Here is a 19,611-nt window from a genome sequence, read left to right as displayed (position 1 = left end):
AACGTATTCTTCTTGTTTTGTTTTCTATAACATAAAAGACTAATATTCTTTGACAATTATTTCACACACAATAAAAAAAAAAAAAATACTTTAGTTTTCAAACCACTTCTGTTTCCAAAATGCCATCATTTCTATTGGGTAGAAAATGTTTTAATTAATCCACGGTTAATTCCGTTATCTTTTCTTAATTACAAAGAAAATTCCATCTTTTGTTTTCCTTACTGGATTTTTTTTTTTTTTTTTTTTTCGTTACAAATTTACGTTGTTTGGTAAATGCATCGGTTATTCCAATGTAATATTTATGTTTTATCTAACTATTTATTTATCTAATTATCTTTTATTGATAATAACAATAGTCAGGATGATGGTTATATTGGCTGTACAAGTATTAGTAATAATAACAATAAAATAAAACTGAGAAAAGAAAGACAATTATTCATCATCTCCAAATTAACCATCAAAATTGATAGACTTAAAGTCCTCAGTTCTCAAATATATATATTTTTTGTTTAACGACACTGCAGCCTCATTTTTCTAGAAGATATAAATTTTTCACTCATTTTCTAAATGATATAAATAAATTGTCATAATTAATCAAATTATTCACTTGACAGCTGTTGTAACCAACATTTTCTTACCTTGCAATGATTAAGACTTCTCCCCTACTAAAGCATAGATCTACCCCTAAACTTGCCATTTATATTCATCTCTTAATCATTTAATGTTTCTACGTCTCTGATACACCAAATAAATAGATTAATTAATGAAAATGAATAAATGGTTATCATACTCCATGAAGAGATAGATTTCAGAAGAAAATAAAATCATAAACGATTAAAACATTTCAAATATAATGCGAGTGGATACACATACCATTCAAAAACTCGCTCCTGTTTGCAATATTTTCGATTTAATGCAATGAAGTCAAGTTGCAAATGAGATATTGGTTCTTAACATTACTATGGGCTTGGGTTGGGGTGGATTCCTTGTGTGTGTGTCTGTGTGTGTGTGTGTATGTGTGTGTGTGTGTTTGTGTGTGTGTGTGTGTGTGTGTGTGTGTGTGTGTGTGTGTCCGTATGTGTGTGTGTATGTGTGTGTGTTTGTCTGTGTTTGTGTGTGTGTGTATCTGTGTGTGTGTGTGTGTGTGTGTCTGTGTGTGTGTGTGTGTGTGTGTGTGTTTGGAATAGGTTGATTAATATATTATAAACTAATAGTATGAACAAAACGATAGCATTGATAGAAAGAAAGGAGGCAATAGAGGAATGAGAGAGACAGAGAGAAAGAAAGAGAGAGAGAGAGAGAGGGAGGGGGTGGAGGGAGGGAGGGAGATAGATTGACTGACAGAGAAAGAAAGAAAAGAGAGAGAGAGAGAGTGATTGAGAGAGAGAGAGAAGATAGATAGATAGATAGAGAGAGAGAGAGAAAGAAAGAGAGAGAGAGAGAGAGAAAGGCGCGGGAGAATAACATCCGAAACATGAACGGGAAAGAGGAAATGCCATAAAAATAAACATCCTAAGAATAAACTTGAGGAGAGAAGAAGAAAAGGGGGGGAACAGAGAGGAAAATAAGATAAAAGGGGAAACTGAAATAAAAAAAAGAAAAAAAAGGGGGGGGGGGAAACTGAGAGCAGAAGAAGAAAATGTGGGAATCAAGAAGAAAAGAAGAAAATAAAGAAGAATACAGATAGCAGAAAAATGACGTTATCAAAAAGATATAGGGGGGCGAAGGGGAAAGAAGGAATGGGGAGAATAGTGGGTGATGGAAGGAAGAGAGGGAGAGAGGAGGTGAAAGAAGGAAGGAAGAGGGAGAAGGGAAAGTGGTAGTATAGAAAGGGAGACAAAGTGAAGAACACAGAGAGGATGGAAGAAGGGAAGAGAAGGGAGGAGGGGAGGAAGGAAGAGAGAAAGAAGATGAAGGGAGAAGAGAAGATGAAGAAAGAAAGAAAAGGGAAGAGAGAAGGGAAGGTAGAGGAGAAAGGGAGATGGAGATGAAGTAAAGGCAGACAGAAAGGGAAGGAAAAGAGGGAAGGGAGTGAGGGGAGGCAGAGAAGGTTTGGGGAAAGAGGGAGGAGGAGGAGGAGGAGGAGGGAGGGAGGGAGTGAAGGAAGGAAAAGGGGAAGGGAGGGAAAGAAATGGGGAAGGAGAGAAGCAAGGAGCGAAGAAAAGAGAGAAACAAGGAGGGAGGGAGGGAGAGAAGGAGGGAGGGAGTGAGGGAGGAATGGAGGGAGAAAAGCATTCAGGACGGGAGTGACGGAGGGAGGGAGTGAGCGAGAAAGGGAGGGAGTAAAGCAGGGAAGAAGGGAGGGAGAGCAGGAGGGAGAGAGGCAGGGAGGGAGACTCAGGAGTAGGGTTACCTTTCGGAGGACAAATAGAGGAAAACTTTTGTCTTCCCTTCCGTCACGCATTTCATGTTTGTTTTCCATTCCGGGGAGAGGTTTCAAAACGGGGACTGGGGGCCCTCCATCTAGCGTCAAAATAGTCTAAATTGATGTCTTCAGTAAAGCTATATATAAATTTTGTTCAACTCTTTAAGACAGGATGTATAGATAATAATAAATTTTAGTAAAACAAATAACGATTTAATAATTTGACTTCGACTTTACTATCATAAAATATTTTCATGTTGCCTAATTATTTTACGGTATTTCTAACAGTTTCTGTTTTATAAATATATATATATATATTTTTCTTTGTTTCTTTTTCTTTTCTTTTCTTTCTGTCTTTCTTTCTTTTCTTTTCTTTTTTTTCTTTCTCTCTTTTTTCTTTACTTTCTTTCTTTCTTTCCTTTTTTTTCTTTCTTAAAAAAAAAAAAAAAAAAAAAACGCCTTTTATCGCAACACGAATCCTAAAGCAGATCCTAATTATAAAGCCTTGCACACTGAACAAAGCTACTCGGAGAAATTCTTTATTAATATTGAGAAAGATCATAATAAGAAACATTATAGTAGTGACCATTGCTAGTATTATCATTAAGGTTATTCGTTATTAGAATTATTACTATTATTAATAATTATTGCGTTTAGTATATTTCTTTTCCGTTGTTCTTTCATAAAGCTTGTCTCGGATTAGCTTTCGTAGTAAAGTTTTTATATTACATGTTCCATATAATATATATATGTCTATCTGTCTATTGGCTTTATTTATTCATTTATTTATTCTTTTTAATGTAATCATTAACGTTTTGATAGTAATAAAGGAAAGAAGGAAATAGTGATGATAGTTATTACAGTATAAATATGTTAACAAGGATTATAAGACAAAGAATGTTATAGTGATGATTGTGATGCTGAGGATTATAATAATGATGATAATAAAGATAATGATGATTATAATAACAAGAACGATAATAACGATAATCATAATAATGATAATCATAAGAATAATTATAATGACAACGATAATAATAAGGATGGTAATAACAATAGTGATCAATATTTATCATTATCAGAGTAATTTTAGATTTTGACTAATTCATGCACACTTAAAATGCACACCTCTTTCTTCCATACTTATAAAAGAAAGCTAAAGGTTATTTATGATATAGAAATTGTCATAATAATGTCATTATAATTTGATATAAAGGAACTTCGATTTCCTCCCCCTTTTTTATCCTTTTCTCTCCATTTAATATCAAAATGGGATGCCTTGATGTCTTCAGTTAAGTTATATATATATATTGTACAACCCTAATCAACTTAATCCGAACAAATTTAGCGTATTATTTTTCTATCTCTTTTTACCTTTCTTTTTAATTTGATATTCATCTTTAATTAGTCTGTTGTTTTATTCTTTTCATTCAGTATTTTTCTAATGATTGTAAGTAGAGTCATTCACGCTACTTGCATTCTCATTAAGTATATTAAATGTAATTAATCTGCTTAAGTTTAACAAATTTTTAGTTACTAAGTTAGTTTCAGTATTGAAAAATATCCTTTTCATAATATGAAATTAATTCATCAATATGCAATTAACGCCAATAAGCTAAGAATTTTGATAAATTGATCATAAGCTTATCATCAATTTTTAAACTTAATTATGTTTGACTATCGTTAATTGACGGAGTTTTAAAAGTGAAGTTAATCATAACATGAGAGAGAGAGAGAGAGAGAGAGAGAGAGAGAGAGAGAGAGGGAGAAGGAGAGAGAGAGAGAGAGAGAGAGACAGAGAGAGAGAGAAAGAGGAGAGAGAGAGATTGAGAGAGAGAGAGGGAGAGAGAGAGAGAGAGACAGAGAGAGAGACAGACAGAGAGAGAGAGAGAGGGAGAGAGAGGAGAGAGAGAAAAGAGAGAGAGAGAGCAAGAAAGTATAAAATAAAAAAGTCAAAGAAAGCTCATCACATTAAGAAAATACTATAGATAACTCACCATCATTTTCACTGATATTCTAAGCAATACTTATATATATTCCGAACAATATTAATATCAATACATAAACAATCTAAAAAAAAAATATCGTGCTTTCTCTTTCTCTCTTTGTTATTATTCTCTCTCTCTTTCTCTTTATCTTTCTATTTCTCTTTTTTTTCTGTCTTCCCTTCCGTCCTTTCTCTGACTCTTCCTTAATTTCAATCTTCTGTCTGACTGTTTCTCTTTCTCCCCCTTCCCCTTCTCTCTCTAATTTTCCTATCTCTCTCTTTCATATTGTTTCTCTCTCTTTCTCTCCTTCCCTATTTCCCTCTCCCTGTCTTCCTTCCTCTCTTTTTTCTCTGTCTCCTTCTTCCTTCAATCATCTTAAGGTTTGCAAGTATAATCACTAAAGTTATTTGCATTCACGCCAATAAGAATATAAAACGCAATTAACGTAATTCTTATCCTCAACAAGTATTGGTTATTGTGAATTAAAGACTTGTATTCATATAAAAAAGTAACTTTGAATTAATTTTCAGTTTAAATTTAAATATTTTTAAGTATGGAATTGTCGATAAAATAGAGGCATAGATTGTAATTAACGATAACAGACGAATTTTATAAGAAATAGGTATATTATTTCATGAAAGAATACACACACACGCACGCACAAACACACACACACAAACACACATAAACACACACACACACACAAACAAACACACACACACACACACAAACATACACAAAGACAGACACACAAGATCACATCCTTACCCGCAAAAAGTTAAAATTATCTCCTTTTTATGAATTAAAAAATATATATTGAATAAAATCATAATAAGATACGTTAAAGTAGTGATCATTACTTTTATTATCATCATTATCATTGTTATCATTATAACCATTACTAGTTGTAGTAGGACTATTGTGATGTTAATAATGATGATTATGATGATAATGAGGTTATGACTATGATGATTATGATGATAATGATGACTATTTTAATCACAGGTCATTTATTATTTCTTTGAAGCCTTGATAATGAAATATAAATAACTATTTAAAAAACGAATAGTTAATAAGGATTTCAAACGAGCTCGCATTTCTTTAAGAAAAAAAGATAGATGTTTATTATTACATTTATTCCTTTACACGAACTCTTATTTGCCAAAACGAAAATAATAAGATATTTAATTAATTAAGCAATAATTAATGATAACTTTCAGTCACATATTTATTCATGAAGGAATATTATGGATTTTTTGTTATTTTGTTTTATTTTTTTTATTATTATAATCATTATCTTTATATCTCTTTTTATATTTTTAAATTTTCTTATAGAAAACTACGTATCATTAAAATCATTCCTTAACATTTATTATATTATCAAATTCGTTTATGCAATAAATATAACATTTTCTTCTCGTTTTGTTTTCTATAACATAAAACACTAATATTTTTTTGACAATTATTCCACAAAAAAAAAAAAAAAAAACTATAACCACTTTAGTTTTCAAACCACTTCTGTTTCCAAAATGCCATGATTTCTATTAGCCAGAAAATGCTTTAATCAATCCACGGTTAATTCCGTTATCTTTTCTTAATTACAAAGAAAATTCCATCTTTTGTTTTGTTACTGGATTTTTATTCATTATTATTATTTTTTTTTTTTCGTTACAAATTTACGTTGTTTGGTAAATGCATCGGTTATTCCAATGTAATATTTATGTTTTATCTATCTATCTGTTTATCTAATTATCTTTTATTAATAATAACGATAGTCAGGATGATGGTTCTATTGGCTGTACTAGTATTAGTAATAATAACAATAAAATAGAAGTGATAAAAGAAAGACAATTATACATCATCTCCAAATTAACCATCAAAATTGTGAGACTTGAAGTCCTCAGTTCTCAAATATATATATTTTTGTTTAACGACACTGCAACTTCCATTTCTCTAATATAAAATTTTAACTCATTTTCTAAATGATATAAATAAATTGTAATAATTAATCAAATTATTCACTTGACAGCTGTTATAACCAACATTTTCTTACCTTGCAATGATTAAGATCTACCCCTAAACTTGCCATTTATATTCATCTGTTAATCATTTAATGTTTCTACGTCTCTGATACACCAAATAAATAAACAAATTAATGAAAATGAATAAAGGGTTATCATACTCCATGAAGAGATAGATTTCAGAAATAAAATACAATAAAAATCGATTCAAATATTTCAAATATAATGCGAGTGGATACACACACCATTCAAAAACTCGCTCCTGTTTGCAATATTTACGATTTAATGCAATGAAGTCAAGTTGCAAATGAGATATTGGTTCTTAACATTACTATGGGCTTGGGTCGGGGGGGGGGGGGGGGGGGATTCTTTGTGTGTGTGTGTGTGTTTGTCTGTGTGTGTGTGTGTGCGTTTGTGTGTGTGTGTGTGTTTGTGTGTGTGTGTGTGTTTGTCTTTGTGTGTGTGTGTGTTTGTTTGTGTGTGTGTGTGTGTGTGTTTGTCTTTGTGTTTGTGTGTGTGTGTGTGTGTGTGTTTCTGTGTGTCTGTGTGTGTGTGTTTGTCTTTGTGTGTGTGTGTGTTTGTGTGTGTGTGTGTGTTTGTGCGTGTGTGTGTGCGTGTGTGTGTGTGTCTGTGTGCGTGTGTTTGTCTTTGTGTGTGTGTGTTTGTGTGTGTGTGTGTCACTGTGTGTGTGTGTTTGGAATAGGTTGATTAATATATTATAAACTAATAGTATGAAGAAAACGATAGCATTGATAGAAAGAAAAGAGGAATGAGAGAGACAGAGAGAAAGAAGAGAGAGAGAGAGAGATTAAGAGAAAGAAAGAGAAGATAGATAGATAGTTAGAGAGAGAGAGAGAAGAGAGGGTGAGAGAGAGAGAGAGAAGAAGGTGAGAGAAAGAGAGAGAGAGAAAAGAGGGTGAGAGAGAGAGAAAGAGAAAGAGAGATAATCGAAGAAAAGAAAGAAGAAAAAGAAGAAGAAGAAAAAAAAAATAGATTTTAACACGTAAATTTAATAAGGTAAATAAATAAATAACGATGCTAGTAATCATGTCAACATTATAAAACAAAGAATATTACAATGACGATAGTGATAATAATGATCATAATGATGGAAATAATAATGATAATAATGATCACGATAACAACAACAATAATAATGATAATGATCATGAGAATACAATGATAATGAGAATGATAATAATAATAGTAATCAATATCAATTACCCGATGAGACAGTGAGTTCCTTGAAATCAAAGAAATTTGAAATTTTGACTTTGATAATTCTTTTGAATAAGTGCACACTTAAAACACACCTCATCTGCCATTGCACATTGCACGTAAATAAAGCCAAGGTTGTTTATGATATAGTAATTGGCATCTCGATTACTGCTTCATTATAAGGACATGGAAGACTTTATTCTCATTTTCATATGAAGGAATTTCCTTTTCCTATTTTTCACTTGATATAAAGGAACTTTTTTTTCCCTATTTCTCAATTGATTCTAAAAGACTGTTCTGAAATATGTTTCTATCTAACATCAAAATAGTTTATATTGATGTCTTCAGTAAAGCTATATATGAATTTTGTTCAACTCTTAAGAGAGACGCTTTATTAAATAGAAAATAAATTTTAGTAAAACAAATAACGATTTAATAATTTGATATAAAAAAGTCTTATATTTTTCGACTTTACTATCATAAAATATTTTCATGTTACCTATTTGCTTTAGGTATTTCTAACTTTTAACTTTTCTTTACCTTACACAATGACTTTTTTATATTTTGTTCTTTTATCTTAATTAAATATCTAACCTACTTTAATATACGTAGATAATATATTCTGCTTTTAAGTGGAATACCACTTATATATATATATATATATATATATATATATATATATATATATATATATATATATATATATATATATATATATATGTAAATTTATCCTTTTTTTCTTTCTTTTTTCTTTCTTTCTTTTTAATAAAAAAAACACCTTTTATTGCAACACGAATCCTAAAGCAGATCCTAAATATAAAGCCTTGCACACTGAACAAAGCTACTCGGAGAAATTCTTTATTAATATTGAGAAAGATCATAATAAGAAACATTATAGTAGTGACCATTGCTAGTATTATCATTAAGGTTATTCGTTATTAGAATTATTACTATTATTAATAATTATTGCGTTTAGTATATTTCTTTTCCGTTGTTCTTTCATAAAGCTTGTCTCAGATTAGCTTTCTTAGTAAAGTTTTTATATTACATGTTCTATATAATATATATATCTATCTGTCTATACTTTTTATTTATTCAATTATTTATTCTTTTTAATGTAATCATTAACGTTTTGATAGTAATAAAGGAAAAAAGGAAATAGTGATGATAGTTATTATAGTATAAATATGTTAACAAGGATTATAAGAGAAAGAATGTTATAGTGATGATTGTGATGCTGAGGATTATGATAATGATGATGATAAAGATAATGATGATTATGATAACAAGAACAATAATAACGATAATCATAATGATGATAATCATAAGAATAATGATAATGACAACGATAATAATAAGGATAATAATAACAATAGTAATCAATATTTATCATTATCAAATGAAGGAATAAGATCCTGTGTAAACAGAAATAAATAAAGCAATTCCATGCAAAATAAATGACTCGCAAAGTAACTTTAGATTTTGACTAATTTATGCACACTTAAAATGCACACCTCATCTGCCATTGCACACTTAAATGCACTTTCTTTCTTCCTTACTTATAAAAGAAAGCTAAAGGTTATTTATGATATAGAAATTGTCATAATAATGTCATTATAATTTGATTTCCTCCAATAATTTGACTTCCTTCCAATTTCCTCCCCCTTTTTTATCCTTTTCTTTCCATTTAATATCAAAATGTGACAACTTGATGTCTTCAGTTAAGTTATATATAAATATTGTACAATCTTAATCAACATAATCCGAACAAAATTTCCGTATTATTTTTCTATCTCTTTTTACCTTTCTTTTGAAATTGATATTCATCTTTAATTAGTCTGTTGTTTTATTCTTTTCATTCAGTATTTTTCTAATTATTGTAAGTAGAGTCATTCACGCTACTTGCATTCTCATTAAGTATATTAAACCTAATTAATCTGCTTGTTTTACAAATATTAGTTATCAAGTTAGTTTCAGTATTGAAAAATATCCTGTTCATAATATGAAATTAATTCATCAATATGCAAGTAACGCCAAGGAGGGAGGGAGGGAGAGAAGCAAGGAGGGAGGGAGAGAAGCAGAAAGAGAGAGAATGAGGGAGGGAGAAAAACAGGTAGGGCGGGAGTGAGCGAGAAAGGGAGGGAGTAAAGCAGGGAAGAAGGGAGGGAGAGCAGGAGGGAGAGAGGCAGGGAGGGAGACTCAGGAGTAGGGTTACCTTTCGGAGGACAAATAGAGGAAAACTTTTGTCTTCCCTTCCGTCACGCATTTCATGTTTGTTTTCCATTCCGGGGAGAGGTTTCAGAACGGGGACTGGGGGCCCTCCATCTAGCGTCAAAATAGTCTAAATTGATGTCTTCAGTAAAGTTATATATCAATTTTGTTCAACTATAAAGAAACACGTGTATTTTAAAGGAATAATAAATTTTAGTAAAACAAATAACGATTTAATAATTTTGATAAAAATAAAGTCTTATATTTTTCGACTTTACTATCATAAAATATTTTCATGTTACCTATTTGCTTTACGGTATTTCTAACTTTTAACTTTTCTTTACCTTACACTATGACTTTTTTATATTTTGTTCTTTATCTTAAATAAATATCTAACCTACTTTAATATACGCAGATAATATATTCTGCTTTTAAGTGGAATACCACTTATATATATATATATATATATATATATATATATATATATATATATATATATATATATATATATATATAATTTTTTTTTTCTTTCGTTTTTCTTTCTTTTTTTCTATTTCCTTTTATTTCCTTTTTTTCTCTTTTTTTCTTTTCTTTCTTTCTTTCTTTCCTTCCTTTTTCATTCTTTCTTTTTCTTTTATATTTTTTCTTTTCTTTTCTTTCTTTTTAATAAAAAAACACCTTTTATTGCAACACGAATCCTAAAGCAGATCCTAATTATAAAGCCTTGCACACTGAACAAAGCTACTCGGAGAAATTCTTTATTAATATTGAGAAAGATCATAATAAGAAACATTATAGTAGTGACCATTGCTAGTATTATCATTAAGGTTATTCGTTATTAGAATTATTACTATTATTAATAATTATTGCGTTTAGTATATTTCTTTTCCGTTGTTCTTTCATAAAGCTTGTCTCAGATTAGCTTTCTTAGTAAAGTTTTTATATTACATGTTCCATATAATATATATATATCTATCTATCTGTCTATACTTTTTATTTATTCATTTATTTGTTCTTTTTCATGTAATCATTAACGTTTTGATAGTAATAAAGAAAAAAAGGAAATAGTGATGATAGTTATTATAGTATGAATATGTTAACAAGGATTATAAGACAAAGAATGTTATAGTGATGATTGTGATGATGAGGATTATAATAATGATGATAATTAAGATAATGATGATTATAATAATGATGATAATGAAGATAATGATGATTATAATAATAAGAACAATAATAACGATAATCATAATAATGATAATCATAAGAATAATGATAATGACAAAGATAATAATAAGGATAATAATAACAATAGTAATCAATATTTATCATTATCAAATGAAGGAATAAGATCCTGTGTAAACAGAAATAAATAAAGCAATTCCATGCAAAATAAAGTGTTCTTGGCATCAACAACGTTCTTGAAATGACTCGCAAAGTAATTATAGATTTTGACTAATTCATGCACACTTAAAATGCACACCTCGTCTGCCATTGCACACTTAAAATGCACACTTCTTTCTTCCATACTTATAAAAGAAAGCTAAAGGTTATTTATGATATAGAAATTGTCATAATTATGTCATTATAATTTGATATAAAAAAAACTTCGATTTCCTCCCCCTTTTTTATCCTTTTCTTTCCATTTAATATCAAAATGGGACAACTTAATGTCTTCAGTTAAGTTATATATAAATTTTGTACAACCTTAATCAACTTAATCAGATCAAAAGTTTCGTATTATTTTTCTATCTCTTTTTACCTTTCTTTTTAATTTGATATTCATCTTTAATTAGTCTGTTGTTTTATTCTTTTCATTCAGTATTTTTCTAATGATTGTAAGTAGAGTCATTCACGCTACTTGCATTCTCATTAAATATATTAAATGTAATTAATCTGCTTAAGTTTAACAAATATTAATTATTAGGTTCCTTTCAATACTGAAAAATATCCTGTTAATAATATGAAATTAATTCATCAATATGCAATTAACGCCAATAAGTTAAGAATTTTAATAAATTGATCATAAGCTTATCATCAATTTTAAACTTATTATGTTTTACTATCGTTAATAAACTAAGTTTTAAAAGTGAAGTTAATCATAACATGAGAGAAAGAGAGAGAGAGAGAGAGAGAGAAAGGGAAAGGGGGAGAGAGAGAGAGAGAGAAAGAGAGAGAGAAGGAGAGAGAGAGAGAGAGGGAGAGAGAGAGAGAGAGAGAGAGAGAGAGAGAGAGAGAGAAAGAGAGAGAGAGAGATGGAGATAGAGAGAGAGAAGGAGAGAGAGAGAGAGAGAGAGAGAAAGGGAAAGAGAGAGAGAGAGAGAGAGAGAGAGGGGGGGGGGGGGGGGGAAGGGAGAGAGAGAGAGCGAGCAAAAAAGTATAAACTAAAAAGTTAAAGAAAGCTAAACACATTAAGAAAATACCATAGATTACTCAACATTATTTTTACTTATAGTCTAAGCAATACTTATATATATTCCGAACAAAATTAATATCAATACATAATGTCTAAAGAATATCGTGCTTTCTCTATCTCTATTAGTTATTACTCTCTCTCTCTCTCTTTATCTTTCTATTTCTCTTTCTTTCCTTCTTCCCTTATGTCCTTTCTCTGACTGTTCCTTAATCTCAATCTTCTGTCTGACTGTTTCTCTTTCTCCCCCTTCCCCTTCTCCCTCTTATTTTCCTATCTCTCTCTTTCATATTGTTTCTCTCTCTTTCTCTCCTTCCCTATTTCCCTCTCCCTGTATTCCTTCCTCTCTTTCTTCTCTGTCTCCTTCTTCCTTCAATCATCTTAAGGTTTGCAAGTATAATCATTCAAGTTATTTGCGTTCTCGCCAATAAGAATATCAAACGTAATTAACGTAATTCTTATGATAAACAAGTATGATGTAAGGACTTGTATTCATATATAAAAAAATAACTTTGAATTAATTTTCAATTTAAATTTGAATATTTTTAAGTATGGAATTGTCGATACAATAGAGGCATAGATTTTAAATAACGATAACAGACGAATTTTATAAGAATTAGGTAAATTATTTCATGAAAGAATACACACACACACACGCACGCACACACACAAACATACACAAACACACACACCCACACACCCACACAGACACACGCACCCGCACACACACAAACAAACACACACACAAAAGATCATATCCTTACCCGCAAAAAGTTAAAATTATCTCCTTTTTATGAATAAAAAAAAAAGGATATTGATGAAAATCATAATAAGATACGTTAAAGTAGTGATCAATACTTTTATTATCATCATTGTCATTGTTATTATTATAACCATTACTAGTTGTAGTAGGACTATTGTGATGATAATAATGATGATTATGATGATAATGATGACTATGTTAATCACAGGTCATTTATGATAATGAAATATGAATAACTATTTAAATAACCAATAGGTAATAAAGATTTCAAACGAGCTCGCATTTTTTTTAAGAAAAAAAAATAGATGCTTATTATTACATTTATTTCTTTACACGAACTCTTATTTACCAAAACGAAAATAATTAGATATTTCATTAATTGAGCATTAATTAATGATAACTTTCATTCACATCATATTTATTCATAAAGGAATATTATGGACTTTTTTTTCTTTTCTTTTAATTATTTTTTTAAATTATTATAATCATTATCTTCATCTCTCTCTCTCTCTTTTTGACAATTATTTCACAAAAAAAAAACTATAACCACTTTAGTTTTCAAACCACTTCTGTTTCCAAAATGCCATAATTTCTATTGGCTAGAAAATGTTTTAATTAATCCACGGTTAATTCCGTTATCTTTTCTTAATTACAAAGAAAATTCCATCTTTTGTTTTCCTTACTGAATTTTTCAGTTTTTTTGTTTTTTTTTTTTCGTTACAAATTTACGTTGTTTGGTAAATGCATCGGTTATTCCACTGTAATATTTATGTTTTATCTGACTATTTATTTATCTAATTATCTTTTATTGATGATAACAATAGTCAGGATGATGGTTATATTAGCTGTACTAGTATTAGTAATAATAACAATAAAATAGAACTGATAAAAGAAAGACAATTATACATCATCTCCAAATTAACCATCAAAATTGTTAGCCTTGTAGTCCTCAGTTCTCAAATATATATTTATTTTGTTTAACGACACTGCAGGCTTGTTTGAAAATATAAAATTTTCACTCATTTTCTAAATCATATAAGTAAATTCTCATAATTAATTAGAACTATTCACTTGACAGCTGTTGTAACCAACATTTTCTTTCCTTGCAATGATCAAGACTTCTCCCCTACTAAAGCATACATCTAACCCTAAACTAACCATTTATATTCATATGTTAATCATTTAATGTTTCTACGTCTCTGATACACCAAATAAATAAACAAATTAATGAAAAATAATAAAGGGTTATCATACTCCATGAAGAAATAGATTTCAGAAGAAAATAAAATCATAAACTATTAAAATATTTCAAATATAATGCGAGTGGATACACATACCATTCAAAAACTCGCTCCTGTTTGCAATGTTTACGATTTAATGCAATGAAGTCAAGTTGCAAATGAGATTTTGGTTCTTAACATTACTATGGGCTTGGGTCGGGGGGGGGGGGGGGGGGGGGGGGGTTCCTTGTGTGTGTGTGTGTGTGTGTGTCTGTGTGTGTGTGTTTGTCTGAGTGTGTGTGTGTTTGTGTGTGTATGTGTGTGTCTGTGTGTGTGTGTGTGTTTGTATGTGTGTTTGTGTGTGTGTGTGTGTGTATGTGTGTGTGTGTGTGTGTGTGTCTGTGTGTGTGTTTGTCTGTGTCTGTGTGTGTGTGTGTGTGTGTTTGTCTGTGTGTGTGTGTGTGTTTGGAATAGGTTGATTGATATATTATAAACTAATAGTATGAAGAAAACGATAGCATTGATAGAAAGAAAGGAGGCAATAGAGGAATAAGAGAGACAGAGAGAGAGAGAGATTGAGAGAGAGAGAGAAAGAGATTGACTGACAGAGAAAGAAAGAGGAGAGAGAGATTGAGAGAAAGAAAGAGAAGATAGATAGATAATTAGAGAGAGAGAAGAGAGGGTGAGAGAGAGAGAGAGAGAGAGAGAAGAGAGGGTGAGAGAGAGAGAAAAAAAGAGGGTGAGAGAGAGAGAAAGAGAAAGAGAGAGAGAGAAAAAAAGAGGGTGAGAGAGAGAGAAAGAGAAAGAGAGAGAGAGAATCGAAGAAAAGAAAAAAAAAAAAAAAAGAAGAAAAAATAAGATTTTAACACGTAGATTCAACAAGGTAAAATTAATAAGGTAAATAAATAAATAATGATGCTAGTAATCATGTCAACATGTTAACGATTATAAAACAAAGAATATTACAATGACGATGGTGATAATAATGATCATAATGATGGAAATAATAATGATAATAATGATCACGATAACAATAACATTAATAGTGATCATGATCATGAGAATACTGATAATGACAATGACAATGATAATGATAATAGTAATCAATAACAATTACCCGATGAGACAGTGAGTTGCTTGAAATCAAAGAAATTTGAAATTTTGACTTTGATAATTCTTTTGAATAAGTGCACACTTAAAACACACCTCATCTGCCATTGCACATTGCACGTAAATAAAGCCAAGGTTGTTTATGATATAGTAATTGGCATCTCGATTACTGCTTCATTATAAGGAGATGGAAGACTTTATTCTCATTTTCATATAAAGGAATTTCTTTTTCCTATTTTTCACTTGATATAAAGGAACTTTTTTTTCCCTATTTCTCACTTAATATAAAGCAACTTTTTTCGTATTTTTCCCTTGATATAAAGGAACCTATTTTTTCCTATTTTTCACTTAATATAAAGCAACTTTTTTTTTCCTATCTCTCAATTGATTCTAAAAGACTGTTCTGAAATATGTTTCTATCTAACATCAAAATAGTTTATATTGATGTCTTCAGTAAAGCTATATATTAATTTTGTTCAACTCTTAAGAGACACGCTTTATTGAAAAGAAAATAATTTTTAGTAAAACAAATAACGATTGAATAATTTGATATAAAAAAGTCTTATATTTTTCGACTTTACTATCATAAAATATTTTCGTGTTACCAATTTGCTTTACGGTATTTCTAACTTTTAACTTTTCTTTACCTTACACTATGACTTTTTTATATTTTATTCTTTTATCTTAATTAAATATCTAACCTACTTTAATATACGTAGATAATATATTCTGCTTTTAAGTGGAATACCACTTATATATATATATATTTTTTTTTTTTCTTTCTTTCTTTTCTTTCTTTCTTTTTTCTTTTCTTTTCTTCATTTTTTTTCTTTCTTTCTATTTAATCAAAAAACACCTTTTATTGCAACACGAATCCTAAAGCAGATCCTAATTATAAAGCCTTGCACACTGAACAAAGCTACTCGGAGAAATTCTTTATTAATATTGAGAAAGATCATAATAAGAAACATTATAGTAGTGACCATTGCTAGTATTATCATTAAGGTTATTCGTTATTAGAATTATTACTATTATTAATAATTATTGCGTTTAGTATATTTCTTTTCCGTTGTTCTTTCATAAAGCTTGTCTCAGATTAGCTTTCTTTGTAAAGTTTTTATATTACATGTTCCATATAATATATATATCTATCTGTCTCTACTTTTTATTTATTCATTTATTTATTCTTTTTAATGTAATCATTAACGTTTTGATAGTAATAAAGGAAAAAAAGGAAATAGTGATGATAGTTATTATAGTATAAATATGTTAACAAGGATTATAAGACAAAGAATGTTATAGTGATGATTGTGATGCTGAGGATTATAATAATGATGATAATAAAGATAATGATGATTATAATAACAAGAACAATAATAACGATAATCATAATGATGATGATCATAAGAATAATGATAATGACAACGATAATAATAAGGATAATAATAACAATAGTAATCAATATTTATCATTATTAACTGAAGGAATAAGATCCTGTGTAAACAGAAATAAATAAAGCAATTCCATGCAAAATAAATGACTCGCAAAGTAATTTTAGATTTTGACTAATTCATGCACACTTAAAATGCACACCTCGTCTGCCATTGCACACTTAAAAGAACTTTCTTTCTTCCATACTTATAAAAGAAAGCTAAAGGTTATTCATGATATAGAAAATGTCATAATAATGTCATTATAACTTGATATAAAGGAACTTCGATTTCTTACCCTTTTTTATCCTTTTCTTTCCATGTAATATCAAAATGGGACAACTTGATGTCTTCAGTTAGATTATATATAAATATTGTACAACCCTAATCAACTTAATCGGATCAAAATATGCGTATTATTTTTCTATCTCTTTTTACCTTTCTTTTTAATTTGATTTTCATCTTTAATTAGTCTGTTGTTTTATTCTTTTCATTCAGTATTTTTCTAATGATTGTAAGTAGAGTCGTTCACGCTACTTGCATTCTCATTAATAAGTATATTAGATGTAATTAATCTGCTAAAGTTTAACAAATATTAGTTATTAGGTTAGTTTCAGCATTGAAAAATATCCTGTTCATAATATGAAATTAATTTATCAATATGCAATTAACGCCAATTAGCTAAGAATTTTGATAAATTGATCATAAGCTTATCATCAATTTTAAACTTATTGTTTTACTATCGTTAATAGACGGAGTTTTAAAAGTGATGTTAATCATAACATGAGAGAGAGAGAGAGAGAGAGAGATGGGGGGGGGGGGTGGCGGGGGGGGGGGGGGAGGGGGGGGTGTAGAGGGGGAGGTCATGTTGCAGGGGGAGGGGGTATATGTCAATGGTGTGGATGGGGATGGAGAGGAAGAGGATGGAGAGAGAGAGGAGAAGGTAGAGTTAAAGATGAAATGGAGAGAGAGAGGTTGAGAGAGAGAGATAGAGAGAGAGAGAAAGGACGAGACGAGTAATCAGGAGAGAGAGAAAGGGAAAGGGGGAGCGTATGAGGAGAGAGAGAGAGATGATGGATGACGAAGGATCGTTGATGAGCGGATACGGAGAGAGACGCGGTACATGAGGAAAGTATGACTGAGATGGTAGTATGATTGAGGTGAGATGGGAGGTGGAGAGAGAGAGAGCGAGAGAGACGTGTAGAGAGAGAGAGGGGAGAAGAAAAGGAGAGAGAGAGAGAGAGAGAGAGAGAGAGGGAGGGAGAGACAGGAGAGAGAGAGGAGGGGGGGAGAGAGAGGGTGATCGAGAGGGGAGCGATGATCGCGAGAGGGAGAGAGAGAGAAAGGGAAGGGGGGTTAGGAGGGGGGGAGAGAGAGATTGCTAAGTGAGTGTGCGAGAGAGAGAGAGACAAGAGATGAGGAGAAGGGAAAGGGGGGGAGGGATGGATGATGAAGAGCGTTGGAGGGCATCATCTCGTATCTAGTAGAGATGAGAGAGAGAGAAAGGGAAGGGTGGGAGGGGTTAGGGAGCTAGAGGACGAGAGAGAGAGGAGGCAGAAGGGAAAGGGAGAGGGGAGAGGAGAGGGGAGAATGAGGAGTCGAGAGAGAGAGCGGATACAGGGAGAGAGGAGAAGGTGAGAAGAGTGATAGAGAGAGAGTGAGTAAAAAAGTATAAACTAAAAAGTTAAAGAAACCTAAACACATTAAGAAAATACCATAGATTACTCACTATTATTTTTACTTATAGTCTAAGCAATACTTATATATATTCTGAATAAAATTAATATCAATACATAAAACATCTAAAAAAGAAAAAAAGAAAAAAAAATATATATCGTGCTTTCTCTTTCTCTCTTCGTTATTATTCTCTCTCTCTCTCTTTATCTTTCTCTTTCTCTTTCTCCCCCTTCCCCTTCTCTCTCTTATTTTCCTATCTCTCTCTCTTTCATATTGTTTCTCTCTCTTTCTCTCCTTCCCTATTTCCCTCTCCCTGTCTTCCTCCTTCTCTTCCTATCTGTCTGTTTCTTCTTTCAATCATCTTAAGGTTTGCAAGTATAATCATTCAAGTTATTTGCGTTCATGCTAATAAGAATATAAAACGTAATTAGCGTAATTCTTATGCTAAACAAGTATTAGTTATTATGAATTAAGGACTTGTATTCATATAAAAATAATAACTTTGAATTAATTTTCAATTTAAATTTGAATATTTTTAAGTGTGGAATTGTCGATAAAATAGAGGCATAGATATTAAATAACGATAAAAGACGAATTTTATAAGAATTAGGTAAATTATTTCATGAAAGAACGCACACACACGCACGCACAAACACAAACACACACACAAACACACACACAAAGACAAACACACACAGACACACACACACAGACAAACACGCACACACAAACACACACACACACACACAAGGAATCCACCCCCCCCCCCCAACCCAAGCCCATAGTAATGTTAAGAACCAAAATCTCATTTGCAACTTGACTTCATTGCATTAAATCGTAAATATTGCAAACAGGAGCGAGTTTTTGAATGGTATGTGTATCCACTCGCATTATATTTGAAATATTTGAATCGTTTTTTATTTTATTTTCTTCTGAAATCTATCTCTTCATGGAGTATGATAACCCTTTATTCATTTTCATTAATTTGTTTATTTATTTGGTGTATCAGAGACGTAGAAACATTAAAAAATGATTAAACAGATGAATATACAATAGGAAGTTTAGGGGTTAGATCTATGCTTTAGTAGGGGGAGAAAGAGAGAGTCTTAATCATTGCAAGGTAAGAAGAAAACTGTTGGTTACAACAAACTGTCAATTCGTGAATAATTTGATTACTTTTGTACAAGTTTATTTA

Source organism: Penaeus japonicus, unplaced genomic scaffold (assembly GCF_977035675.1).
Source record: "Penaeus japonicus unplaced genomic scaffold, GWHDUDI00000001_assembly GWHDUDI00000034, whole genome shotgun sequence".
Classification (NCBI taxonomy): Eukaryota; Metazoa; Arthropoda; class Malacostraca; order Decapoda; family Penaeidae; genus Penaeus; species Penaeus japonicus.
This window is presented reverse-complemented; position numbering follows the sequence as displayed.